A 27,714-nucleotide genomic window follows, 5' to 3' on the forward strand; every position below is an offset into this window, starting at 1 on the left:
ACAAAATTAAAAACATGATGGAAAGGCAATCATGAGGCTGGCAGAAAGGAGGAGACAACAGAGACACAGGCCTTGCCTATATACAAAAGCTGCATTCGTTTAACTAAATCAATTAAAATTGATAGAATTAAACTGGTGCAAACACAATATAGGTGCACTTAAACCTGGTCAACCCATGTGTATATTTGTTTAGTTTACATAGGTAATTTACTGACTCAGGCTAAACTAGTTTAAGTGAACTTACATTAGGATTTTAACATGGTTTAAGTAAATTAATTTTAAACTGTTGCAACTTTCGTGTACGGACAAGGCTACGTACACTCAAGCCACAGACACAAGCTTAATGTAGGTGAATGCTAAAGATTGCAATGTTAAAATTACACTTATTTTAACATGCACAATGGAGCAAACCCTGCCCTTGCCTTTGTCAGGGTGGAAAGTCTTCTGGGGGTGGAACTGGTGATCTGCTCTGCACGAGTGGGTAAAGTCAGTAGAGGCTGTGCATGCATTCATGCCCACACAAACCTTTAGCTTCAGGCTCTCTTCCCTTAGTTTACTTGCCCCAAATTCCACTTTAACATTACATGCATTCCCTAGTGGCTTCCCTCTTGGGACCCTGCTGCATGCCCATTCAAGAGAAGCGCCCAGTGACAGGACTAGCAGTAGGGTATGGAAGAGTTAGCACAGCAAAGGAGGTTCTTCCATTGGCTGCATCCACCCAATGAGTGTGCAAGTGGCAGCTACAATCAGCCACAAGATGCTGATTGCTAGCTGCACAGTGACAGGATAAGCCTGTGTCTCTTGCTGTGCGACCAAAGCTCCTAGTTGTCCAGGGCCTGCTCAAAGTCATATAGTGTGTGCTTCTAGGCCCCCGGTGCCCAGATTTATTGAGAGAACATAAACCTAAAACAACAAAAGATCATGGGCAACTAGGTCGCAATGTGCAATGCAGTGGGACGATCTGACAACTGCTGTTCCACTTGCAGTTGCCAGTGCTTCAGCTTGAGCTCTGGCTAAACCATGGAGTGGGAAATCTTGAGACCCAGGACCTAATACAGATATCTGTGCCACCTCTGGAGGTGGAGCCAGAGTTCTGATGTCCCTGGCCCCTTCCTTTCTTTTCTCACTCCGTGTGTGTGTGTGTGAGAGAGTGTGTGCAGAATTTAACCCGGTGATTGGAGTCTGTTTTAACTCCAGAGAAGTTGTATAAACTGAAAGGAAAATGTCTAGCACGTAAGGCTAACAGACTCTTGAAAACATCGTTCAGAAAACTCAGCTGAATCCGAAAGAGAAATGCACTGGCCAAGTAAAAAATGAAAAGACAGAGCATTGATTTGAGTGATAGAACAAAAAAGCATATCCCTTCAAAACATCAAGTGGAACAGGCTGATAGATTTAAATGGAAAAAATATCCGTAAAAACTACTTGAATGGATGACATGACAATCCAGTACTTCCCCATTTCCCAGACATTTTAGTAGAGAAGACATGCAATGATTTTTATTCTACACTCCCACTTAGTCAAGGAAACACCTGAGGTTAATATTCATCATTGTTTCCAATACCAAGCTAAAGACCTTCACAGTTGCCCTCTTCAATACTTTCCCTCATGTTGAGAGCTCAGCCATGTGGCAGCGTGCCCTGAGCTCACTTGGGAAAATGTCTCTTCTGTTAGCTTTTGGTTTTCATTACTGCTAGTGCAGCAGGGCCTGAACTCTCAATGCCAAAACATCAGCTTGGGAAAAGGGGAGACCTTTTGCCATTTAAAAGTAAAAATGATACCCCATGAATTTATGGAGCTCAGTACCTGCAAGGAGATTGTGGCCATGAGTGCACTGCCCAGACCTTCGCAGGCACACCTCTAGTTTAGCTGAGCTTTACTCAGCACAGTACCAATTTGTGGCCCCTCAGTACTCATTCAGTCAGCATTGGACCAGTCTCCCAGTAGAGCTCATTGCTGCCTGATATCTGCTCTAAACTACCCAGGCTGCCAAGAGCCCCTGGAGCTGCCTGGCAGCTGGGAATCACAGTCACACCCACAGTCCACCTTCTTTTCAGCAGGGAGGCTGGAGGGGGTAGTGTAGTAGTCACTAAGGCAGCTGAAAATGACCTGGTGATCCCCCTCACAAGTGATATCCTCCACAGGTTGGATCCTTCCTCTTTAGGGCAGTTTTACACCAGGATGCCAGAACAAACCTATCCTAATTGACTGTCAAATCTAGTTCTTTGCCATTAATTATTGTCTTTATGTGAGTAAGGGAGTACAGCACCCAATGTTTCTGACATGTACAATGCACGTTATTAGGTAGTGCAGAGATTACAGTAGTGTTAGCGCTAAATTCTGCCCTCATATACATGTCTTACTCTATTGAAGTCTGAGAGAATTTGACATTCAGTGATGCACCAGAGGGGTCTCCTATTCTCACAGCAGAGCTAGTTCAGCTATAGAGGAGAGACCGGGCCTCAGTTCAGCCTTGTGCATCATCAGGGGGCTGTATGAACAGCATCTTTATTGTGCATAAAAAGAAAAGGCCACTGTTTTGTCTTTCAGAGCCCAGATGAGTATGAAATGTTGGTAGTTACAAGGCAAAAATGCTTTTTTTTTTTTTTTTTTTTTTTTTTTTTTTTTTTTTTTAAGTTGAGCAGATCTTCTATGGAAGTCCATTAAGAGCATACTTATGACAATATTTTATAACCACTTATCTAAGTAAAAGCTGACTTTTATAGACTTCATGAAAATAATAGCACATGGAACACTGTAGCAACAAAATTAACTATGGACATTTCCAACTGCTCCAGGCTTTTTGTATAGAAATGTACATTCTTTTCCTCGGCTCTTCTTACATTTACAACTCTAACCATTTACTTGAATTAGACTCTTAATAGATGGTAATGAAAGTGTGCAAACTGGCTAATGCATAAAATTGCTGTCGCCCAGAGGTTTAGTTAAGCTATAACCTGCTCACCTTGGGACATCAGTAAGGTCTCAGATCCAGATTTCTTTTAGGGATTTGTTAGTCAAAGTTCAAGGAGGTGGTTGGAAAGAAAAACAAAAAGGATTTAACTGTGGAGTGATTTTGCTTTTACTTTTCTTGTGAACTGCAATTTTTAGGCTATAATTATAGAAAAAGGGGGAGTGCTGAATTGTACAGAGTTGCCCATCTGCTTACGTCCATGAGAAGAGGTCATGTTTGTTTGTATTCCCGTAGTGCATAGGAGCCCTAGCCATGGACCAGGAGTCCAAAAGTAGCATCTAAACAAACACCACTATCCTACTACTAGAAACCTTGCGGGGAAGAAAAAACAGGTGCAGGCGAGGGCTTTTCCTGGGCGTTCATGTTTACAACACAAAAACAAACGACATCCATTTATTCAGAAAGATGATAGAGAAATTCTGCAGCATAGGATTCAAGCTAGTCTCCACAAGTATGGAGCCCTAGCTCTCCGCTCCCTTTTGTTTCCCGAACAGTTATCTCCAGCCTTTCGCCTAAACGCTACAAGAGGAGCTGGAGTTAATGCCTTTCTCTGGAGCCTGGGTAGCACCAGTACACCAGGAACGTGCTGTATTTTATACTAATTAAGGGATTTGTGATTAAACTTGTAATTTAAAAAAAAAGTTTAGAAAGCAATTAAGATGAATATTGATTTTTGCACCAGATTTCTCCAGGATCATAAATGTGTAACTGATTGTCCAAGCAATTATTGTCCAAGCAATTATTGTCCAAGCAATTATTGTCCATTAGTAAAATGTAATTTTGATTAACTGAATTTTGCATATTAATGGTATAATTAGAATAATTACACTTATATAGTTTTTTCCCTATCACTTAATATCAGAATAATTGTAAGTCAGAGCCCAGAACAGAGCTGGGGAAACTAATTAAATTAGAAGGCCAAGAGGCAGTGAGGTAGGGTACAGATGACCCAGTCTTTTTGTAACCAAGAATCATATCTATGGCTTGCAAGGCCAAGTAAAATATGCGCACCAGATGCAAGCAGCTCAAAACTCTGGGTACCCAAGTGGAGTGTCGCAAGGCTGTGATTGCTGACAGGGAAGATACACGGCTGTACAGTGAGGGAATCTGTGGGTATCTTAGAGGAACTCATGGACAGAACTGGATGCCATAGTTCCTTAGATGAGTGAACCAGAAACTTATTTTATTTAAACAATCAACAAAAATCTTATTGGTTCTTCAAAAGATTTTGTGCAATCTTAAATATAGCAGTTTAGCTAAGGGCCAAATCCTGCTTCCCTAGCTCCTGGAAAGTCTCACTGAAGTCATTTGGACTGTTCGACTGAGCAAATGTGTAAATTTTTTTTACACCCATAATTGCTCTGCAGTTCAGTAATATGATTGTTTCAAATGGAAAGAAACAACATGTGAGGAATACAGTTCCTCAGGTTTTGAGATCAAAATGCAGTGTAAGTCAATGGGTATAGAAGATAAACCTGAATGTTTTTAATTGAACTATTTTTTCAATTAGAAACATAAGAGAAATGTATTGATACACTAGAACATTTATAGCTCAATGCCATAAATTGGCAAATCATTGTTAATGTTTCTATTTATTCTGTGAATGAAGATAGTTTAGTCTTCTGACTTTGTTTCTGGTGTTCTGCCAATTATATTTTGTTTTCCACTGACCAGTTAAATTCTGTAATATCTTCCGATCTGTTTTATGCCTACTTTGCCAGAAACTTCGCAGCAAGTGATAGAATGTTTTCAAAATAGGAATCCTAGCAACCCTATGAGCTAATCTTCGTAAATTATCTCCTAAACCAATTGAGACAGAAGGAAGATGTTCTAGCTCAAATTGACTGGCTGTAAGTAATGGACAAAAATAAAATTTCATTTTTTATGTCTGTAACTTCATTATTTCAACTGCTCTTCAAAGGATCTGTCAGACAAGTCAACTAGTTCCAGGTCAAGAGTGCAATAAAAAACTACAACCCAGGTCTGTTGTTAAGAAACATGTTATCCCTGGCATATTTTGTCTGTATCTTTATAGCTCAGCCTGTGCACTGGCTGCAATGCAGAGCCTTAATCTGACCACTTGACTCCTCCTGTCTGGTGTACCATTTAATTGCAGAGTTATTGGGACATAAAATGCAGTCCTATTACAGAAGCTTCGGAAAATATTGCTGTACCTATAGGTCTGTATCATTGCCAGTATTTGATGCATTAGGAGTGCACAAGACATAGGAGTTTGCTGAACTGGAGATTTTATTGGTTTAAAAGAACAAAAAAAAAGCTTGGTGGGGGTGCAAGGAAGGTTTCTTGAATTTTACAAATCATTTGTCAAATTCTGTTTCCACCAAAGTCAGTGTAGCAAAATTGCCATTCAGTGGCATCAGAAGCATTAGCGTGCGTTGAAAATATCTACCGAGCAAATTTGCTAACATTTTATCACAATTTTTAATATATGTGTCCAATATATAACAATTACCATTTATAATTGCATGCCCCTCCCCACCGCCTTTGTCTCTTTTCTGTGTCTGGATTGCAAGCTCTCAGGCTGGGGATTCTGACATTTAATAACCTACGCCTTTGTAGCACAGTTGCCAACTTTCACACGGTAAATAAGCATCCCAACTTTCACAATAAGCCAAAAATCAAGCTAATCCCATTTCAAAACAAGCTAATCTCTAAGAACCCCAACGCCCTATGTGACTAGATTCTCCCCAGCGTGCAGCCTGGGACTGTGGTGGGCCCACTGTGAACACCTGACTCTCTCTCCTCCTTGCCCCTGCTTGCCGGGAACTGATCTCCCCTCTGCCCCCCCCCCACCCCAAAAAAAGGCGAGAAGCCAAAAACTAGCCAGCAAGCAACTCCCAAGACAATTAAGCCAAAAACAAGCCCAATTTTTGCATTGGAAAAACAAAAACAAAAACATGGGTTTGGCATGTCTGCTTTGTAGTTGTGATGGGTCAATAAACTTCCTATCTGTCTGAGCTACATAATATACTTTATATGCAGGGGAGAAGCTGTGGAAATTACCCCTATACTCCAACTATACGTGGTCTCTTCCATTACTCAAAGGGCTTCCTTCTGCAGCCCATACTCAGGGAAACCTTTGACATGCATAAGAGTTGTGAGTCAGAAGGCAGCTGGCCTTAAATGTTCATTCAGTTCCCACCCAGAGTCCATCTATTTCTCTGTTTCTGAGGTTTGCATTATAGTTTACTGAGTACATTGCACACTATTTACTCAGTAGTCTTCTGGTATTTGAGCAGCATTCTCTTCTGTACAAGAGACCTGAAGAAAGCCTAATCTGATTCAGAAAGGATAAGTAACACAAAGTCTTGCCCAGATAGAATCCCTCTGTGGGGTTTTGTTTTCTTTTTTTTAAACCTCTACTATATTTCTCTTCAGGATTTACTTTTACCTCGTGTTAACAACTCTTAGCTTGATGGCAAGGGAGGACATTCAAAACGTGTTTTTGAAGACTTTTGATGAGAAGATTTGAAATGACACGTAAATTTGAACAGTCAGACTTCTTAACACTTAAGAGAGGAGAGAAACACCTTTAGATCTTTAAGATGTGGGATAAATCTTTAGCTTCTCTAGCCTGCAGGTTCATCATATTGCTCCTTTTCTCTCTGGCTCCCAGAACATAGACTGGCTTGGCCATCAAAGAAAATCTTGTTCCATCCATGTCCAAAGGTTTTTGCTTCAACCCAGCTCCATTGATTTTTCACCTGCAGCTGGTAGCAGCACGTGGCAAGAAGAATACAACTAGAATACATTTTTCCAGTGATGTAGGCAGATGTGAATGTGGTCTATAGGAAAGCCTTAGCAGCTTGAGATACAGAATAGGACACCCAAATGTTCCTCTGTTACAGCTGCATGTGCCATCTAGGACTTGAAGCATAAATAGAGGGATTGGATTGGATTTAAAGAGGGAGTTCCACTTCTGCTAGTGATGGGAGCCCTGCTGGGAGGATGATGAGGTTGAATAACACTTGACTGTTCATTTCAGACATAGATGGAATATATTTAACTTAGACGAATGTGATTTAACAATTTAATATCTTTAACTTTCCTTCCTTGTCTTAAAGTGCTTCCCTGACACCTTTGTATTTAATCAAGCAGAATATTGTCTCTGAGAGTTAGTCACAGTCTTCTGATTACATCATTGTATTACCAATTTTTTTTTCAAGTAAAGCTAACTTAACTTCTCTCTGGGTCAACTTAAACCAGAGTAAGTGTATTGTTACAGCTGGCAGCTTTTTGACTGAAGTGGTGCAAAATGCCATGGTCCACAGCATCCACAGAAGGCATCCGGTTTTGATTGCACACCGTGCAATATGACTCGCACTTGGTTCGAGTCTTGAAAGGCCTGTGGATTTTTGTGCCTATCTTACAATGCCCAGCCCAGCTCCCTGCAGTAAGTGTGTGATATGTATGCTATTTAGCATGCACTTGCATTTTTAACTTGATCTGTCTGCCTAGTTTGAACAGTCCTGTCCTGCACATACATTGTAAGAGGCAGGGGCTAGACCCTCACTATTCCAGGTACCATGATTGAGAGTTGGCAACTTCCTCCATAGCTTGGATCCTACGAGGGGGTTTTTATAGTGAGCACCACCGCTTTTGGGTGGTGAAGGTCAAGAACTTCCCACTTCAGTTGTTTTTGGGACACCCCTAACAGGGGTGTTTGGGGGGCGGGGGGGGACCAAGGTCAACCATGTGTGATCTCAGCTGCTTTGAGGTAGCCTGTTACTGAGCCTTCATGGAAACACTTGACAAAGAATGTCCTGGTTTCTTTGTGGCTTTTTTTTTTTTTTTTTTAAACCTCCTGCTGTCTGGCTGCTTTCCCAGCCACAGCTACAAACAAAGGGAATGGGAGCTTCAAACTTCCCTGGGCTTACAGGGTGAGGGGCGGACATCCATGTGTCAGAGCAGTGGAGATGCTGGCCAGAGTGGTCACTTCTGGAACGTGGGATATCCTCCGGAGGCCAAAGCGTGTTTATACTACTAGAGCGTGTCTTCACTTTCACAGCAGTGCAAAAAGAACAGCGGTAAGAGGTGTATGCCTCTCATGAAGGTGGTTTTCTTTTTGCGGTGAAACTTCTGAGTTTCATTGCAAAAAGTCATTGGTAAGTGTAGATGCTCCCACGGTTTTAGCATAGAAAGGATTTTTTGTGCTTTAAATAGTAAGTGTAGACATACCCTTTTGTTAAAACATTCTGCTTCTATCACTGGTTCAGTTCTATTGGGGTGGATAGCACAAATAAGGCATCTGACCAAATATGCATATAACATACATTGTTTGAGAGTCACAAGATGGGTGAGGTAATATCCTTTATTGAACCAACATCTGTTAGTGAGAGAGACAAGCTTCTGAGCAACACACAACTCTTCTCCTGGGACCAACACAGCTACAACTACACAGCATACATTGTAAGTGAGACCTTTGGGGGGAAAAATGATTAACTTGGTACATTCATGAATCATGCCAAGAAACCTATTCCTTCTGCTGTGGTGCAGATAGGCTTGTCAATAGCTTCTGTTGTAGAAGTTTATGGATCAGGGCTAATAAAATTAGAATGGCAGCAAATGACTGGGTTTACAAAGTTTTCTCAGCATGTTAAAAGATCATGACCAGCCAGGTTCAGGCAGGTAACAAAGTGATGATTGGTTATCTCAGAGGTGCAGGGTTCCATGTCCCATAGATAAACAAAAGAGAACCACAGTAAGATACAGGGAAAGGCAAGCCTGGCAAGACGGTTTCTTCAAAGGCAGAGCATGGTGGCCTCAGCCTATTCTCCATTTTTGCCTCCCAACTTGGAGTCAGATTCTGCCACCCTTAGGGTATGTTTACACTGGATCTGGAAGATGCCACTTTAAACTCCAAAAAGATGTACCTGCACTCGTTTTGATTGCACTAGCAGCTAAAATGCCAGTCTCATTGTGGAAGTGAGCGTGGTGGGACGGACGGGCTACTCTCGGTACGTACTAGCCACTCCAACCGCTCGCAGCTACACTTATGTTTTTAGCACACTTGCTCGATCAGCGCGAATGTGGGTATACTCAAGCTGCAAATTAAACCTTCCAGCTCCAGTGTACACATACCCAGTGTTGCGCTGAATGGTAGCTTACAATGCAATCAGTAGTATAGAAATCAATACAAGTATCTATGGAGCAAGGCGCTACTCAAGGTGAATAGGGAGAGCAGAATTTGGCCCTTAAATATTATTCAGCTTAACATTACTAGTAACAATATGACTTTTCATTTAATATCCACTGTAGGTTTTGTTTTTAAAGCTAGTCATGTGATATTCAGATAAACAGAATCTCTCCCTCTTATTTATTCTTGGTATTGTGGTAGCACATAGAGACTCCAGTCATGTACCAAGACCCCATAGTGCTAGGGACTGTACAAATACAGAAATAACTGAGAATAATTCAAACTAGTTTCTGTTCAATTTCCCTTTTCGACTACTGATTGAAGACTTGGTTTTCTTTCTTCTGAACTGATCAAAGGCAGCATCTTTATATGCAGATATTCCTGTTGAGAGACTCTATTTGTTACAAAATTAGTGCTTGTGTTTTAAAACAAATACGAGTAGATTTAATACATTGGTTGATCATGTAGAGTGCGCAATGTCAGGGGGTTTGGCAAAACAATGGCCCTCTTGGGTCATCTCACATTATTTAATAATACATAATAAACAATAGCTCTGGAATGGAGGTAATAGTTACGGCTGTCTCTGTTAGTACTAAAGTATTCTGGCAGAGAATTCTCAGTCTTCACTGTCTCTCTTCAGAGAGAGCTAAGTAAAGATCTTGCTCTTTGTTGAAAGTCAATAGGCCAAAAGCTGCTTTCAGTAGTCATCACACTGGGAAGGAAATGGACCTGTTGGCTGTATTTCTCCACCAGAGCAGAAAGACTATAAGGTAATGAATTAATGATGGCTCATTTGATATCACCACATCAGCACCTCTGTTCATCAATTTAATATTTTTATTTGAGGGCAATGATGGTGTCACTGTTTTAGTGTTCCCATTTATAGTAATTCAAGGGTCAAACAGTCTTTACCAGACTGACAAACACCTGAATTTTTTAAGTCAGACATTTGTAAAGAAGGTACTGAAACAAAACCCCAAACCTGAACAACCCGAGACTGTAGGGAAGTTCAGATCTGATTACAAACTGAAGTTGTCTATAAAAGTCTGTGTTAACATCTTATAGGAAATTGACAAGATATGCAGCAAGGATCAACAGCAATGAGAAACTCCCATTGACTACAATGGAGATATTTTCCCCCCTGTAGTCTGTCCATTTGTCTAACAGTGCAAGTATTGTTGTACACTGCTGCTGAAGAAGCATAAAAATGGAAAACCTCTTAAGAGGAAGAGCCACTTAGCCAGATGGACAGATTATTTTTGCATGCCCAATTTCCTTTTTCTAGAGTATCTTCTGGTTTCAACCTGTGCATGAGAGTTCTCATAAAAGGTAAACTGAAACAAATGAGCTTCCCAATTGAAATCGTCAGCGTTCATTAGGATTTAAATGAACAAAATATTGTCCTAGTAGAACAAAAACAGTCAACATACTGCAAAAGACTCCTTCAGTTCAGTAGTCCACATTAACTCTCAATCAATGGGAACAGTATTATCAGAAAGCTAGCTAGACTGTGTCATGGAAATTCCAAGCTGTTACAGAGTTATGATCTTCTGCATTTTTGGTATCTTTAACATTTTCTCCAGTACTGTATCTAAACTTTTTTTTTTTTTTCAGAGGTGCTGAGCCCCAGCAGCATTTATTGGCTTAAAGTAAAGTTCTGGATGCTCAGCCCTTCTGAAAATCAGGCCTTAAGTTTCTAACCTCTACTTGTGAAAATATTGTTTTAGATGTGAAACCTGTGTCTTCTAATTGAATGGGACTGTGATAGGACATAAGCCCCACAATGGCTAAATGGTTAACATGGAGTCCGAGGGACCAGTTAGCCCATTCTGTGTCACCTGGAGGGGAGATTTCTAATTAAGGCTTAGATCCAGCTGGGGAGAACCAGATTGGGTGGGTCTTATAAAGAAAGGACTTCAGACCCAGTGGGAGAGAACTGAAAGAGGACAGCTGTGGTAGGGATGTTATACCTTGGGGCTAGTCCTGAAGATAGAGGACACCAAAGGTGAGGGGGTTTCAGGTAGCTGCCAGAGAGGCTAAGATATGCCCAGAGGAAGCTCCTTAGCAACAGATTGGGAAAAGCTGTGCAGAGACATGAAACTCCAGGGAGAGGGGACTAGAGAGTGAAGCTCCATGACAGATGCCTGCAAGCAGGTGATGGTAGGAGGAATATGCAGTAAAGACACTGTGTAGTGCAACTGATATACTATAGGGTGCAGCTCACTTGTCTACCGCTGGGGGCTCCTGGCCCTGCCGCACACAGATTGCAGGCATCAGTAAGAGGAAGGGTAGAGGATGAGGAAATGCAAACTTTTTAGGTGCTAACTCAGATTTCCCCCACTGAGGCAAAGAACAGATTCCTCCACATGCTCCCTGGAGCCCCTGAGGCGCACAAAGAAGGGATAGAAATTAAAATTCAACCAGAACACCCCAAGCAAGACAGTATAGGTTTCTGTGCACCTGCTCCCCCAGTTCTTCCCTTCCACCTCTGCCCCTGATTCTCCAGCCCTCAAAGTAGGGCTTAAACTGGATGTAAGTGGTGCAGAGGAGGTGTGCTGGCCCTCTGTTCAGTGGTGAATTTCAGCCATGTTTTGGGGAAATGTCCTCACAGATTACAATGCTTTTGTAATGGCTCTTCAGTGTTCTCTCAGCTATTTGTGGGGTATCATACACCAGGACCAAACTCTAAACCACCTAGGAATACAATGTTGCATTTCAGATATGCAACTACAAATGAGTAGAGCTGGTAATTATCAGCACAAACTCACAGTATTGCTGTACAGTGGGAAAAATCCTTTTCAGTCTAAACTAACAGGGTAGGTAAACTGACTGTTAATTGTCAAGTAACAGAAAATGTAGCTTATAAATCCAGTAACCGATGGTAGGTTCATGATAGTCCTGTGCGTTTTTTTAAATAGGATTTATTACCAGAGATGCTTCTATCGATCAGCCTTCTGCCAATAATCACAGCAGATCTTTATTTGAATGTATATAGAGAGGAGCTGGGCTTGATGCCCTGAATCCAAATCAGCTCACTGCTGGTTTGGAAAATATGATCCTATGTACTTATCCTTAATGCACAGATAGTACTGGACCAAAAGTTGCAATGGTATGAAAATAATACTCATGGAAATGATCTATTCAGATGTTCATATCTTGACCATCACTGTGAAGACTTTGCATCTCTATGGAAAGGGTTAAAAGCTGCTACAGGCCGTCCAATATGTTAAATGTTGGATTAACAGCCAACAGCTTAAGCCCCCTTGGGATGGATTGATAGATATGAAACTAATTACAGTTGCCATTCCACCTTTTTTCTGTCCATTTCTCTCCCACTTCTCCCACCAACCAGCCAACTAACAGATTAGAGAGGCACAAGTGAAAAATAACACTTGCCATAAACATACTCTATTCTGCCAAATAGAGTGCAGTCAAGGCTGCTTTTAATTCCTGAGGAGGAGGAACTTATCACCACGGTTTGGGACTAGGCTGCAGTCCCTTCCTAACGTGGCATCAATTGAGCATCAAAATCAGGACCACAGAAAAGGAGAGTAGGAGGAGTTTTCGTTTTCCTTCTCAAATGAGCAACATTCTGCAGCTTAACAGGTCTGGGACTGAGAGCTCCATTTCTCTTAAAGAAGACTTAAAGTCAGGTAATGTCTGACTTTAGATGCTGCTGCTGTACTAAATTTTGAAAGACCTGCAGAACACACAACTTTTCTTCACGCACTAACCAATTTCATGCAGCTAGGTGCTTGTGCAGTTGCTGGAAGAGAACAGAGCCTGTTCTGGGTGTCAGAGTAGCAGCTGTGTTAGTTTGTATCCTCAAAAAGAACAGGAGTACTTGTGGCACCTTAGAGACTAACAAATTTATTAGAGCATAAGCTTTCGCGGGCTATAGCCCACTTCATCAGTAAGAAGATATATACTCACATACAGATAAGCTGGAAGTTGCCATACAAACTGTGAGAGGCTAATTAGTTAAGATGAGCTATTATCAGCAGGAGAAAAAAACTTTTGTAGTGATGATCAAGATGGCCCATTTAGACAGTTGACAAGAAGGTGTGAGGATACTTAACTTAAGGAAATAGATTCAATATGTGTAATGACCCATCCACTCCCAGTCTCTATTCAAACTCAAGTTAATGGTATCTAGTTTGCATATTAATTTAAGCTCAGCAGTTTCTCGTTGGAGTCTGTTTTTGAAGCTTTTTCTGTTGCAAAATTGCCACCCTTAAATCTTTTACTGAGTGGCCAGAGAGATTGAAGTGTTCTCCTACTGGTTTTTGAAAGTTATGATTCCTGATGTCTGATTTGTGTCCATTTATTCTTTTGCGTAGAGACTGTCCGGTTTGGCCAATGTACATGGCAGAAGGGCATTGCTGGCACATGATAGCGTATATCACATTGGTAGATGTGCACGTGAACGAGCCCCTGATGGCGTGGCTAATGTGATTAGGTCCTATGATGGTGTCACTTGAATAAATGTGTGGACAGAGTTGGCATCGGGCTTTGTTGCAAGGATAGGTTCCTAAACTGCTACATGCCACAAGGAGCCACAACAGTAGTTCCCTTAACTCACCCAACAATATTGTTAATCTTTCCAGCTATACTCTTAGCCCAGCAGAAGAATCTGTCCTATCTTGGGGCCTCTCCTTCTGCCCCTCCACCCCCACGAACATGATACAGTTCTATGGTGACCTAGAATCCTACTTTAGATGTCTCTGACTCAAAGAATATTTCCAACACACCTCTGAACAACATACTAACCCACAGAATCCTTCTTACCAACACTACAAAAAAAAAGGATTCTGCGTGGACTCTTCCTGAAGGTCAAAACAACAGACTGGACTTCTAGATAGAGTGCTTCCATCGATGTGCACAAGCTGAAATTGTGGAAAAGCAGCATCACTTGCCCCATAACCTCAGCCGTGCTGAACACAGCACCATCCACAGCCTCAGAAACAACTCTGACATCATAATCAAAAAGGCTGACAAAGGAGGTGATGATGTCATCATGAATAAGTTGGAAAATGAACAAGAGGCTGCTAGGCATCTCTCTAACTCCACATTCTACAGGCCATAATCCTCTGATCTCACGAAGAATTACCAAAAGAAACTACACCATTTGCTCAAGAAACTCCCTGAAAAAGCACAGGAACAGATCTGTGCAGACACATGCCCAGAACCCCGACCAGGGGTATTCTATCTGCTTCCCAATATCCATAAACCTGGGAATACTGGACGCCCCATCATCTCAGGCATTGGCACCCTGACAGCAGGATTGTCTGGCTATGTGGACTCTCTCCTCAGGCCCTACGCCACCAGCACTCCTAGCTATCTTCGAAACACCACTGACTTCCTGAGGAAACCACAATCCATCTGTGATCTTCCAGAAAACACCCTCCTGGCCACTATGGATGTAGAAGCGCTCTACACCAACATTCCACACAAAGATGGACTACAAGCCGTCAGGAACAGTATCCCCGATAATGTACGGCAAACCTGGTGGCTGAACTTTGTGACTTTGTCCTCATCCACAACTATTTCACATTTGGGCACAATGTATACCTTCAAATCAGCAGCACTGCTATGGGTACGCGCATGGCCCCACAGTATGCCAACATTTTTGTGGCTGACTTAGAACAGCGCTTCCTCAGCTCTCGTCTCCTAATGCCCCTACTCTACTTGCGCTACACTGATGACATCTTCATCTGGACCCATGGAAAAGAAGCCCTTGAGGAATTCCACCATGATTTCAACAATTTCCATCCCACCATCAACCTCGGCCTAGACCAATCCACACAAGCGGTCCATTTCCTGGACACTACTGTGCTAATAAGCAATGGTCACAAACACCACACTATACCGGAAACCTACTGACCGCTATGCCTACCTATATGCCTCCAGCTTCCATCCAGGACACAGCACACGATCCATTGTCTACAGGCAAGCTCTAAGATACAACAGCATTTGCTCCAACCCCACAGACAGAGACAAACACCTACAAGATCTCTCTCAAGCATTCTTAAAACTACAATACCCACCTGCTGAAGTGAAGATACAGATGGACGGAGCCAGAAGAGTACCCAGAAGCCACCTACTACAGGACAGGCCCAACAAAGAAAATAACAGAACGCCACTAGCTGTCACCTTCAGCCCCCAACTAAAACCTCTCCAACATATCAAAGATTTTACAACCTATCCTGAAAAATGATCCCTCACTCTCACATATCTTGGGAGACAGACCAGTCCTCGCTTACAGACAGCCCCCCAACCTGAAGCAAATACTCACCAGCAACCCACACCACACAACAAAAACACGAACCCAGGAACCTATCCTTGCAACAAACCCTGGTGCCAACTCTGTCCACACATTTATTCAAGTGACACCATCATAGGACCTAATCACATTAGCTACGCCATCAGGGGCTCGTTCACCTGCACATCTACCAATGTGATATATGCCATCATGTGCCAGCAATGCCCCTCTGCCATGTACATTGGCCAAACCGGACAGTCTCTACGCAAAAGAATAAATGGACACAAATCAGACATCAGGAATCATAACTTTCAAAAACCAGTAGGAGAAGATGTCAACCTCTGTGGACCCTCAATAAAAGATTTAAGGGTGGCAATTTTGCAACAGAAAAGCTTCAAAAACAGACTCCAATGAGAAACTGCTGAGCTTGAATTAATATGCAAACTAGATACCATTAACTTGGGTTTGAATAGAGACTGGGAGTGGCTGGGTCATTACACATATTGAATCTATTTCCCTAAGTTAAGTATCCTCACACCTTCTTGTCAACTGTCTAAATGGGCCACCTTGATTATCACTACAAAAGTTTTTTTTCTCCTGCTGATAGTAGCTCATCTTAACTAATTAGCCTCTCACAGTTTGTATGGCAACTTCCAACTTATCTGTGTGTTTGTGTAATATATATAAAATCTCTTCTTACTATACGTTCCATTCTATGCATCTGATGAAGTGGGCTGTAGCCCACGAAAGCTTATGCTCTAATAAATTTGTTAGTCTCTAAGGTGCCACAAGTACTCCTGTTCCTTTTGTTCTGGGTGCGTTTGGTCTTTGAGTAGGTTCCTAAGACGGGAAGGGGGTTCTTGTGATCTCTCAGTGCCTAGTGTTCACGCGTGTACTTGCTTGTTCATACGGGGGCTGGCCACCATCTGAATAAACAGTCATGGGATGTGGTGAGAGCCATGTTAATCCTGGGGTTGGTAGTGAGGAGTGGAAGGTGGAGCTGGCCTGCTGAATAGTAGGTCAGAGGGAGAAAAAAATAAAACAAAGTATTTTAACAAAATTCCTGAAGGAAAGAATTGTGTTCTTCATTATTGGTGTTTAATATTGTACCTCTATCGATTACTTTAAAAAAAGTCTGAGACTCCTGGGTAGCCATGGATGCTTACAAATCAGAGAGAGCTTTTGTTTGTTTATTTCAACAGAGAAATGAACACATCAGCTATGGGGAGAGACACTTGATAGACTATTACTGACTGACCAAAGCCATATATTCTTTACACACAAACAGTTATAGCCAGTAAAAACCAATAAATTCCCTCTTCTAGGGGAGGTAAGAGACATTTATTACATTTGGTATTTAAAAGAGCTAATGTCTCAGTCTGTCTCTCTCTCCCTATCAGGAAACACAAAAGGCAAGATTATTTACTGGCCAACAGGGCTACTCCTCACACTGAGATGATTAACAACCAAGCAGGGAGAGGGAAGTGAGGTTGTAAATGTGGCAACAGTGGAGTCATAAAAGGTGGATCAAAGGAGAAAAAACATGAAATAGAAAGTACTTGGTGTGCCAGTAGCATTATCAGACTAAGTACTCAGGAGTCCCCAAAAACTCAATCAGCAGCACCAGGATGTGTATAAGGTTTGTTTTTTATCTTATGAAATTTCAATAAAGATAGCTTTATAAATTTTACAATTACAGAGGTGGAAGTACTCTTGCTTAGGGGAGATTTGCTATGGTGAAGCTTAAGAAACCCTGTATTAGCTTGTGGAACAGTGCAGTAGTAAAAGGATTTTTATCAAAATTAATTAAAATGCCAGTGCAGGAGCTACTCGATATATTTACCTTCAGCTCTAAATACATTTTTCCATGTTGAAATTTTCAGAGGGAAACCAGTCTAATGTGTTTTTATGGATTTATTAAAAGGATATGACACTAAGCAAATATCTCATGAACCAATCTACTTCTAATTTCTCTAATCCAATATAATGCAATGGTCAAATTAGGGTTGTAATTGAAATTAAATCAATAGATCAATGGTTCAATTTATCTGGCTGACCAATTACTACAATGAGTAATGACATCAATTTATTAGATTAACACAAGAATTACTTCAATGCTTCACATGAAAGGTAAGAAAGAATGCCTTTATTTTAGTCTAATCAATTGGGCTAAGAGTCTGCAAAAAGCAGTTGCTGACTCTCCCCTTTGTTTTAAGGAAGGCTAACAGATTTCTTTATAGCTTACCACTTTGGTGTTCCAGCTGAGGCTATGTCTACACTGCACACCTTACAATGGCACAGCTGTGCCGCAACAGCCACGCCATTGTAAAGTATGCAGTGTAGCCGCTCTTTGTCAGCAGGAGAGCGCTCTCCTGGCAACAAAATAAAACCACTCCCAATGAGAGGTGGTAGCTTTGGCAGTGGAAGAATCTCCTGCCAATAAAGTGGTGCCCACCCCGGTGCTTTTCATCATTAAAACTTTTGTCATTCTGGGGGGGTGTTTCTTTCACGGTCCTGAGTGACAAAACTTTTAACGATGAAAGTGCAGTGTAGACGTAGCCTTAGGGTCAAGCAGTCTCCATTGTCTGTGTTCTCTCTCTGAGAAGCCTTCTGGGATGGCCAGTGGGAGAGTGGATTCCCTTTAACGGGCCATCAGCGCACCTGGCTATTCTGTTGTACCTGAAAGGCTGGTTGTAGGTGTTCCCAACTTCACAACATATTTCAGTCACACACACACACACACAGAGCAAAACTGCAGAACTCCACATATGATGATAACATATACAATCCAATAGGATATTAATGTTCAGACTTTTTTAAAATGATATCTCCACAAGGCATAGTTTGTGTAAAAAATAATAATATATAAAAATATAGACAGTGGTAAATATGGGTGTTCTAGGGTGCTACTTTGAAGTAGAGAGTCACAAAGCTATTAACTGTCTTTACCTTGCAGGTAAAGAATAGGTGCACCCCAGTCCAAGAGTGCCTTTGAAGCATTCCCCTGTGATATCCAGACCCTGACACTGGCTACTCTCAGAAATCCCAGCTCCTCTGCCCCAAAGGAGTAAGGTACCCCAGTTTTACTTTAAATCACTGCTCCTGTACAACACACAAGACCAGAGGCGGATTTACAGTGAAATACAGGGTGGCATGACATGGGGCCACAGGGCTGGGCAGCTGTGGGGGCAGAAGCCTGGTCCTGCTGGCTCCTGGGGCTCCTGCTGCAGGCTCAGCAGCCAAGCTTCCCTGCCTCCTCCCCTGACCGTGCCGCGTTCCCACCCCTCCTCCTCACTCCCAGTGAATCATAGAATATCAGGGTTGAAAGGGACCTCAGGAGGTCATCTAGTTCAACCCCCTGCTCAAAGCAGGACCAATCCCCAATTAAATCATCCCAGCCAGAGCTTTGTCAAGCCTGACCTTAAAAACTTCTAAGGAAGGAGATTCCACCACCTCCCTAGGTAACGCATTCCAGTGTTTCACCACCCTCCTAGTGAAAAAGTTTTTCCTAATATCCAACCTAAACCTCCCCCACTGCAACTTGAGACCATTACTCCTTGTACTGTCATCTTCTACCACCTGAGAATAGTCTAGAACCATCCTCTTTGGAACCACCTCTCAGGTAGTTGAAAGCAGCTATCAAATCCCCCCTCATTCTTCTCTTCTGCAAACTAAACAATCCCAGTTCCCTCAGCCTCTCCTCATAAGTCATGTGTTCCAGACCCCTAATAATTTTTTTGCCCTCCGCTGGACTCTTTCCAATTTTTCCACATCCTTCTTGTAGTGTGGGGCCCAAAACTGGACACAGTACTCCAGATGAGGCCTCACCAATGTCGAATAGAGGGGAACGATAACGTCCCTTAATCTGCTCACTATGCCCCTACTTGTACATCCCAAAATGCCTTTGGCCTTCTTGGCAACAAGGGCACACTCATATCCAGCTTCTCGTCCACTGTCACCCCTAGGTCCTTTTCCGCAGAACTGCTGCCTAGCCATTTGGTCCCTAGTCTGTAGCGGTGCATTGGATTCTTCCGTCCTAAGTGCAGGACCCTGCACTTAACCTTGTTGAACCTCATCAGATTTCTTTTGGCCCAATCCTCCAATTTGTCTAGGTCCCTCTGTATCCTATCCCTACTGCCACCGTATCTACCACTCCTCCTAGTTTAGTATCATCCGCAAATTTGCTGAGAGTGCAAGCCACACCATCCTCCAGATCATTTATGAAGATATTGAACAAAACCGGCCCCAGGACCGACCCTTGGGGCACTCCACTTGATACCGGCTGCCAACTAGACATGGAGCCATTGATCACTACCCATTGAGCCCGACAATCTAGCCAACTTTCTACCCACCTTTATAGTGCATTCATCCAGCCCATACTTCTTTAACTTGCTGACAAGAATACTGTGGGAGACCATGTTGAAAGCTTTGCTAAAGTCAAGAAACAATACATCCACTTCTTTCCCTTCATCCACAGAACCAGTAATCTCATCATAGAAGGCGATTAGATTAGTCAGGCATGACCTTCCCTTGGTGAATCCATGCTGACTGTTCCTGATCGCTTTCCTCTCGTGTAAGTGCTTCAGGATAGATTCCTTGAGGACCTGCTCCATGATTTTTTCGGGGACTGAGGTGAGGCTGACTGGCCTGTAGTTCCCAGGATCATCCTCCTTCCCTTTTTTAAAGATTGGCACTACATTAGCCTTTTTCCAGTCATCCGGGACTTCCCCGGATCGCCAGGAGTTTTCAAAGATAATGGCCAATGGCTCTGCAATCCAATGGTGCTGCCCCCGTCACTGAACAGCTGTTTGCCAGTGCTCAGTGTGCTACGGGGGGAGGAGCAGAGCTACAGTGCACTTCACGGAGGAGGCAGAGAAGAGCAGGGGTGTGGCCTTGGGGAACGGGGTGGAATCAGGGCAGAGCAAAGTTGGGGCCCCCGCACTCCCCCTACACATACCTGCCCCCCCAGCCATGAGCCACTCGGGGCAGGGGGCTGGGAGCACCCCCATGACCACAGCCCCCTGCCCTGACTCCTACAACCCCGCCACACACCCCTCGCACCAAATGGAAGCTCCTGCACCCCCCCCCCCCTACACACACACATTCCCACCTGCACCTCTCACACCAAATAGGAGCTGCCCCAGGTAAGCGCTCCACACCCCAATCTCCTGCCCCTAACTCCAGCCCGCTCCTGCACCTTAACTCCCTCCCAGATCCTGCACCCCTAGCCCTGATTCCTGCACGCCCCCCCCCCCCACACACACACACACATCCCCACCTGCATCCCTCACACCAAACGGGAGCTGCCCCAGGTAAGCACTCCACACCTCAACCCCCTGTCCCAGTCCTGAGACTCCTCCCACACCCTAACCCCTAGCCATGAGCGGAGTGTCCCAGAAGCTGGGATTGGACTACAAGGCATGGATCACTTGATTGCCCTGTTCTGTTGATTCCATCTGAAACGTCTGACATTGGCTGTTGGAAGACAGGATACTGGGCTAGATGGACTACTGGTCTGACCCAACATGGCGATTCTTATGTTAATCCCCAGGAACTGGTTTTTCTCTGAATGCAATATCAAAAAATTAGAGAAACTACATTTGGAAAGGCCTACTTGGTCATCCAAAAACTATATTCCCTGCCAGTGCTGGATTTTTATATTTTGTACAGATTTTGTACATTTTGTGCTGAACAGACACACACTGCACTGGCTTGTCACATAGATCTCTGTTAACTTTAGTGTTCTGATGATGATTCTCATGACAAAAATACATTCCCTTTGTGTGCCACCATTGCTGTTTGATCTTGATTTTCTATTTGGTTGGGGGCAAGTTCAGACTCCTTTATCTTTGTAAATGTTTTATTTCTTGTCAATCAAAGACATCTTTTTTTATATGCACATAAATAATTGAATACTTTTGTTTTGATTTTAAGGTGCATTTGTTATCTTTCATCCTCTATGTTAGACATATTTGAATTCCAGAGACCAGTGAGAGTAGTTTCTTAGGATTCTTCTGTGTATCAAATAAGTTGTAATTAGTGATTTAATTCAAATCTTTATATACGTGGAGAATGGTATCAAAAGAAAATATCAAGGTAAAAATACCCTTTCCCTTTAAACCACTCTGACAGGTACTTTTACCTACAGGTACTGCCACCATGCAAACAATGGGGTGTGAAATGCAAAGTGCACCAAAGAGTTGCACTGTAACTGCCCCATGTGGTCGTTATGGCACAAGCTAAAAGCTACCTTGTTTTTTGTCAACATAGTCCTCTTTCAAACAGGACTGCATTAATGTGAACAAAGTATCTAGATGAATAGAGAAGAGTTGCAGCATGCTCTGAAGATCACCGTAGTTAGGCTTCCTTAGACAAGGGATTGGTGGGGAAACTATTTCTGCACTCAACGGCCATCTGTTGAGAATGCCTTGTGCCCAGTGCCCTGTTGTACAAATCAGTAGCCTGTCAGCTCCTGTTCCCCAACTCTAAACCATTGCATAAGAGGATGGAGATGCACCTACCTCCCTGTAACAATATAGTCATATCAAACCGTGTATATTTCACATAGAAAAAGTCATTACCCCATTTTATAGTTGAGAAAATGTAGGCAAAGAGAAGTTAAGGTCTGTTTTGAAACGAGTTTGCTAATTTTGGATGCCCAAATTGAGACATCAAGGAGTCTGAGTTTTGAGAATGGCTGAGCACCTACGACATCCATTTGAAAAAAAAAACAAGTTGTGAATTCTCAGATCTCTAAAGGCTAGACACACAAAAGTACTTAGGTGCCCAGCTGCTGCTTTAGGTGCATCAATGCTTTAGGTGCATAAATTCCAGAACTAGGCACCACTGGTATTCACAAAACCCCCACTCAGATGCCACCAAATGCTGTAGGCACCTAAACTTGCTATGTGCTTAAGTTTTTTGCCAAGGCCTCAGTGCCCATGTTTCTACCTCTGAGCAGGTCTACTACTGCCTCACTCTAGGTGTCCAGATACTAAGCCCCAGTGTGATGTACAAACTGGGGATAAGATAGGCATTCCCCTGCCTAACTCATCTGTGGACACCAAGCTTGTAAGTATGCGCAGAGCAAGCTCACACAAAAGGGAGCAGCAGGCCCCCTCATAACTTTTCGCCCAGTGGCTAGGGTACTCACCTGGAACGTGGGAGATCAACAGTTCAAATCCCTCTCCTGCCTCTCTGTCTGAAAGGGGAGAAAGAATTTGAACAGGGAACCTACTACCTCTCAGGTGAGTGCCCCAGCCACTGGGCTATGGGATATTCTGATGCTGGGCTCCTTCAGCCTCTCCTGTAAAAGTTGTTGCACTGTGGATAAATAATTGGAGCAAGGGCACTGAATCGTGGATCTCCTACATTTTGGGTAATTACCAGGCAATAACGTTCTTCTCATTCTTGTGTGAGCTTTCACTTTTCAGTGTGTGAGCTTTCACTTTTTGTCTAGACCAGTGACTCTTTATGTATTTATCCATATTGGAACAGCTTCAACTGGAGATTGAGGAACTAAAAGGGAGAATGAGGGGCTAAGAATCATGAGGGAGATCTCTTCCCCTCTCCCCCAGGGTTGCAGTGCCTAAGTTCCTTTGTGAATCTAGTCCTAGGTGTCTCAAATTAGGCACCTAAATCAGTGAGTATTCCTGAAAATATATCTGTAAATTACTTAGGACGCATTGTGATCTTGTGGCTACCTGTAAAAATGGAAGTCAAGAGGCCTGTGTCCAAATCCTGGTTCTGACAGTGACTTAATGTGTGACATTGGGCATTTCAGTAAACTTATCTTAGCTTCAGCTCCCCCATTTGTAAAACAGAAGAAAATATTTACCTCTTTGACATTGGCAATTTGAGGCCCAATGAGAGAAAGTACTTTGCTCTTATATAGGAATATTAGAGCAATGGCAGAAGAGAGAAGATGGGGGGCAGGGGGGGGGAAGAACTCCAGTCTTTCTGCTTATTCACCTCTCTACCACAAGGCTTTTGGGGCAACTCCATCTTTTCCTCCAATTTTTCAAAACTCCTATGTTCAAATTTTCAGACACAAGTAGCTTTTCAACTTTTTTGTATATTTCACTGAAAACAAGTTTTATAAAAATCTGAAATGTCATGGGTGAAAAATCAAAAGTGCAATAAAGTATCACAAAAAATTTCATTAGTTTTTTGTTGGTTTGTTTGCCATTTTCACCTGGGTATACTCTTCTGGTATATTTCAAATTATAATGTGTATAGATAATAATTCAAACAATTCTTTATTTCTACTCTGTACTTTAGTGCTGCATATATAAGCTGAATCTCCCCAACAGATAAAGGGTTTGCTTTCTGAGACCTCCAGATCACTCCATAATTTTCTTCTATCTCTTGTGCTTGATTCCAAACAGGGGAGGCAATGGATCACAAAATTTTAGCAATCTACCAATTAATATATTCTCTGAATCATTAATCAGAAATACTGAATAGTACTGTTCCTACTACTGATTTTGTTTAACCCTATTTCTTTCCCTCTCTCCAGTTTGATGTACTTTGACCAGTTATTCTTAGTTCACGGAAACCAAGTCAACTGATCTTGTACCTAAAATATCGAAGCAAGAGAACATGTTTATGATTTCCCTATTTTCATGTAGATTTTTAAACAAACTTCTGAAAATATGGGAGGAGAGATACCTAGCTGGTGACTGGTAAAAAGCAAGCCAAGTTTTAGGCATATTCAAGGCTTAAGCTGAGGTTCAAGCCCATCTTTACTTTGTCTGAACCAGTTCACCTCTGTCTACCTACTCTTTTTCCTGTTTTTAGTAGAAACTGAAGGAAAGCAGTTATTGAATACTTCACCAACACCAGTGTCCGCCAGTTTGTTTCCTCTCATTAACAATTATTTCTTCCTCAGACACATCCCCTAAGAGCGGAACCATCATGTTCATCATTGATCCCTACATTTTTACATACAAGTTCAAAGCTTAAACTGATAAAGATTAAAGTTACTTAAGCAACAGCTACTGAGTTTCATGTTCTATCCTGGGGATTAATGACTGGTGGTGAGATGTTGATGGCCCATGGAGAAGTTGAGGGTCATTAACCCTACCCTCCCTATTAATTTCCAGGAAATGTACTTCATGGAAGTCCATTAAAGTATTAAGAACAAAAGTTCTACACTATCATTTTTGGTGGGCTTTATATTGTTGCTTGCTTATAATATATTGAGCATTATGGGATGCCTAGTTTTCTGGGCACTATTACAGAATTAATTGTGCACTGCACCAGTCAATCTGCTTGTATGAGTTGTTTGCTGTTTGTTCATAATTTTTTTTCCAAAACAAGTCAAAATTAATGTTAACCAATAAATCTTTCTGCACAAAATGTATCATTTCAATCTACACGCTAATGAACAGACTTGAAAAATTATATGTTCCAGTAAGAAAATAAATTGCCCTCTTAAAGGCTTAATATCATTCATCAATATTTGATTTGTAGCAACCATCAATAATAAATGTCTGCACAGTCCAGTGATTTAAAATAATTCCTCAGTAATTTCTTACACTTTTACTCAAATAATCATTATTTCCGCATCCTTAGTTCTTAGACTCTTTAAACTTCTTTTCTAAGATGATAAAAATCCCAACCAATGCAAGAAACTGCTTTCCCTCTATATAGTTTTGGGACCTCGTTGTCTTTGACACCCAACCCCAATGCATCATCATCATTGCTTTGTCAGTAGAGGTGCTATTGATTACAGTCTGTTAATGTGTGTTCTCCTAGGCTTGAGTCAGGGCATTCTTAATGGAGGGTGACTGACAGTGGAACTCACTCCCTCTGCTGGTCTGTTAGCACCTACGGCTTTTTGCAGTGTGATGAAAAGTTCATATTTTCAGCCAAGCCTTTGCCAGATGGGTCTAAACTAATGTCTACAGATAAATAACAATAACAGCACAGCTGCAGTGCTCAGTGCAGACACTACCTATGTCAGTTGAGGGATTCTCCCATTCGCATAGGGAATCCATCTCCCCAAGAGGTGGTAGCTATGTTGATGGGCAAATTCTCTTGTTGATCTAGCGCTGTCTACACTGGGGTTAGGTCGCCAGAGCTATATCTCTCAGGGATATGGCTTTTTCACAGCCTTGAGACATGTAGCTATGCTGATGTAAGTTCCCAGCGTAGATTAGCCCTTAGGCAATGTCTTCTGATCTCTCATCTGCTTGGTGTCTAATCATGTGGAGCAAAGTTAGTACTGACAGCCATTATGTTTGCCTTATGTAAGATACTCCTGGATGCACTGTGGGCCTCAACATGTTTCCGCTGAATTCAAGTAAGGAAAGGGAAAGAAGATAATAGAAAGAGATTTAATAGAGAAGGGAGAAGTTTGACAAAGGGCAAAGAAGCAAAAATAAAACCAAGCAAAACACCAAATTGGAAAGGGAGAAAATATGGAACATAAATAAGAAATTAGGAGTGTATAAAAATGGAAGAGAATATCGGAAAGGAAAGTAGGACCTTGAAGATAGAGGAGATAAGGAAAGTCTTTGAGGGGGACAAAAAGAAATTTAGAAAAATGTTAAACAGAGAAAAATTACGGAGGTAAAACAGATGCTAGAGAGGATGGAGGTAAAGATGCACCAAAATATACTGTTGAAATTAAAAAAAGAAAGAAGGACAAAAAACCCAATGGAAACAGAGCGAGCCAAATTCTTTACTTATCTTCATCCGTGCAACCCTGTGGAATGCTATGGATTTATCTAGGTGCAACTGAAAGCAGAATTTGTCCTTCTGAGTTTATTTTATAAAGGTGTATCACAAAATGTTGTGAAAACACACATTGGCTTTTACATACTAGAACATGTGGACATGGAGGAGGAGGGGCTAGTGAGATCAAGTGCGGGGTTGTTGAGGGCACATGAGGATAGGAGTTCAGTCTTCCTTCTCTTTAAGGCCGAATAACCAATTTAACTATTTCTGTCTATTTAGGTTCTTTTAACGATTTTAAGGCTGATTCCCAAGGGTCCTGGAGGGACAGAATTTTTGATAGTAGGCCTTTACCTCTGGAATTAAGAACTGCAAGAAATTCATTTAGGCCTGAACCTACCTACATTCAGGTAAGTTACTTTCTCCAGGTTTTAAATAAATCCCTCATTTTCCTCATATTGTTAAAAGGTCTTCCTTTTCCTGTCCTTTTTAGAGTGCTTTAGGAAGTAGTTAGTTAGATGTTAATTTTTATATGAAGGAAATGTTTTAAACTTAGTCTAAGCCATGTATGGTGCCCCCAGATACTGCGTGACTTAGTGCTGTATAAAAGCTTGCGATGAATTATTTTTGATTGTAAAGTACAAACAATTCCTACCATTTATCCTCTGATCAGGGCAAGTAAGGAGAATCAAGCATCTTTATCATGGAGTATCTCTGTGGAAATATAGATGTGTTGTGTTACTTAGGGTTCAAATACACGAAGATTCAATTGCTTCACTTTTTTTCTCATTAATTACAACATTTAAAATGTGGTGTAGCATGCTAATGTATAACAAGTAGGTAAGTAACATGTGCCTCCCTGGAAAGAATAACAAAGTTAACGCAGAAATCAATAAACCGTCATTTCCTAGAATGTCAGTGATGTTAATAGTCCAATTAAAAGGAAAAAGATTTCCAATGCCTCTTAAAGCAACCTATTGGGACACAGCTAGGGATCTTGGAATTCTGCAGCAAAGAGGAGGGAATACTGTGGCCGATATTTGGTGCAATGATAATGAGAAACCTGAGGATCAACTGTTTGCTGAAGAATGGCAGCTCACCTGAAACAAGTGAGTGCCTACTAATTTATTATTATTATTAATTGTTTGTCTTCTGGTAGCACCTACAAACCCCAGTCATGGACCAGGACCCCACTGTACCCCAAAGAGCTTACAATCTAAGTAAATTATAGTGGACAAGAGGATCATGCACACTATCATTAAGACCAAGTGCCAGGGGTTCCCTATATTACAAACCCTTCTACTCAACCTTAGTTACATGCACACAGCCTACTGAAATTCCTTTTCTATGCACAGTAAAATGTAAATATCACATCAGCATTATAAATTGTCACGCTCCTTGTCCTCACTTTAACCCAATCCCACCACGTCTCCCTTTACTTCTGAATGCATAAGGTCACATGTAGATTATAAACAAGTTGGGAGTGAGATTGTCTTTGTCTGTAAAATGCCATGTACACTTTGGCCCCAGTCCTGCAATTTACAATGCACAGAGTCCCCTTGTCTCCTGCCCATTGTAAATTTCAGGATCAGGACCTTTAGGCATTCTATAAATGAATACATACTAAGATACCTACTGTAT

At 42.0% G+C, this 27,714-nt stretch overlaps 1 protein-coding gene across 10 annotated transcripts in view; it reads left to right on the plus strand.

Moving 5' to 3' along the window:
- Nucleotides 1-27,714, plus strand: part of RNF180 (ring finger protein 180) — a 205,883-nt gene that overhangs the window by 19,727 nt on the left and 158,442 nt on the right. For all 10 annotated transcript variants that reach the window (XM_043547114.1, XM_043547106.1, XM_043547108.1 and 7 more), the window contains one exon: nucleotides 26,356-26,483. The gene's annotated coding sequence lies outside the window, so the exon portion shown is untranslated. The remainder of the gene's footprint in view (nucleotides 1-26,355; nucleotides 26,484-27,714) is intronic.

This window comes from Chelonia mydas, chromosome 5 (assembly GCF_015237465.2).
Source record: "Chelonia mydas isolate rCheMyd1 chromosome 5, rCheMyd1.pri.v2, whole genome shotgun sequence".
In the NCBI taxonomy this organism is placed as follows: Eukaryota; Metazoa; Chordata; order Testudines; family Cheloniidae; genus Chelonia; species Chelonia mydas.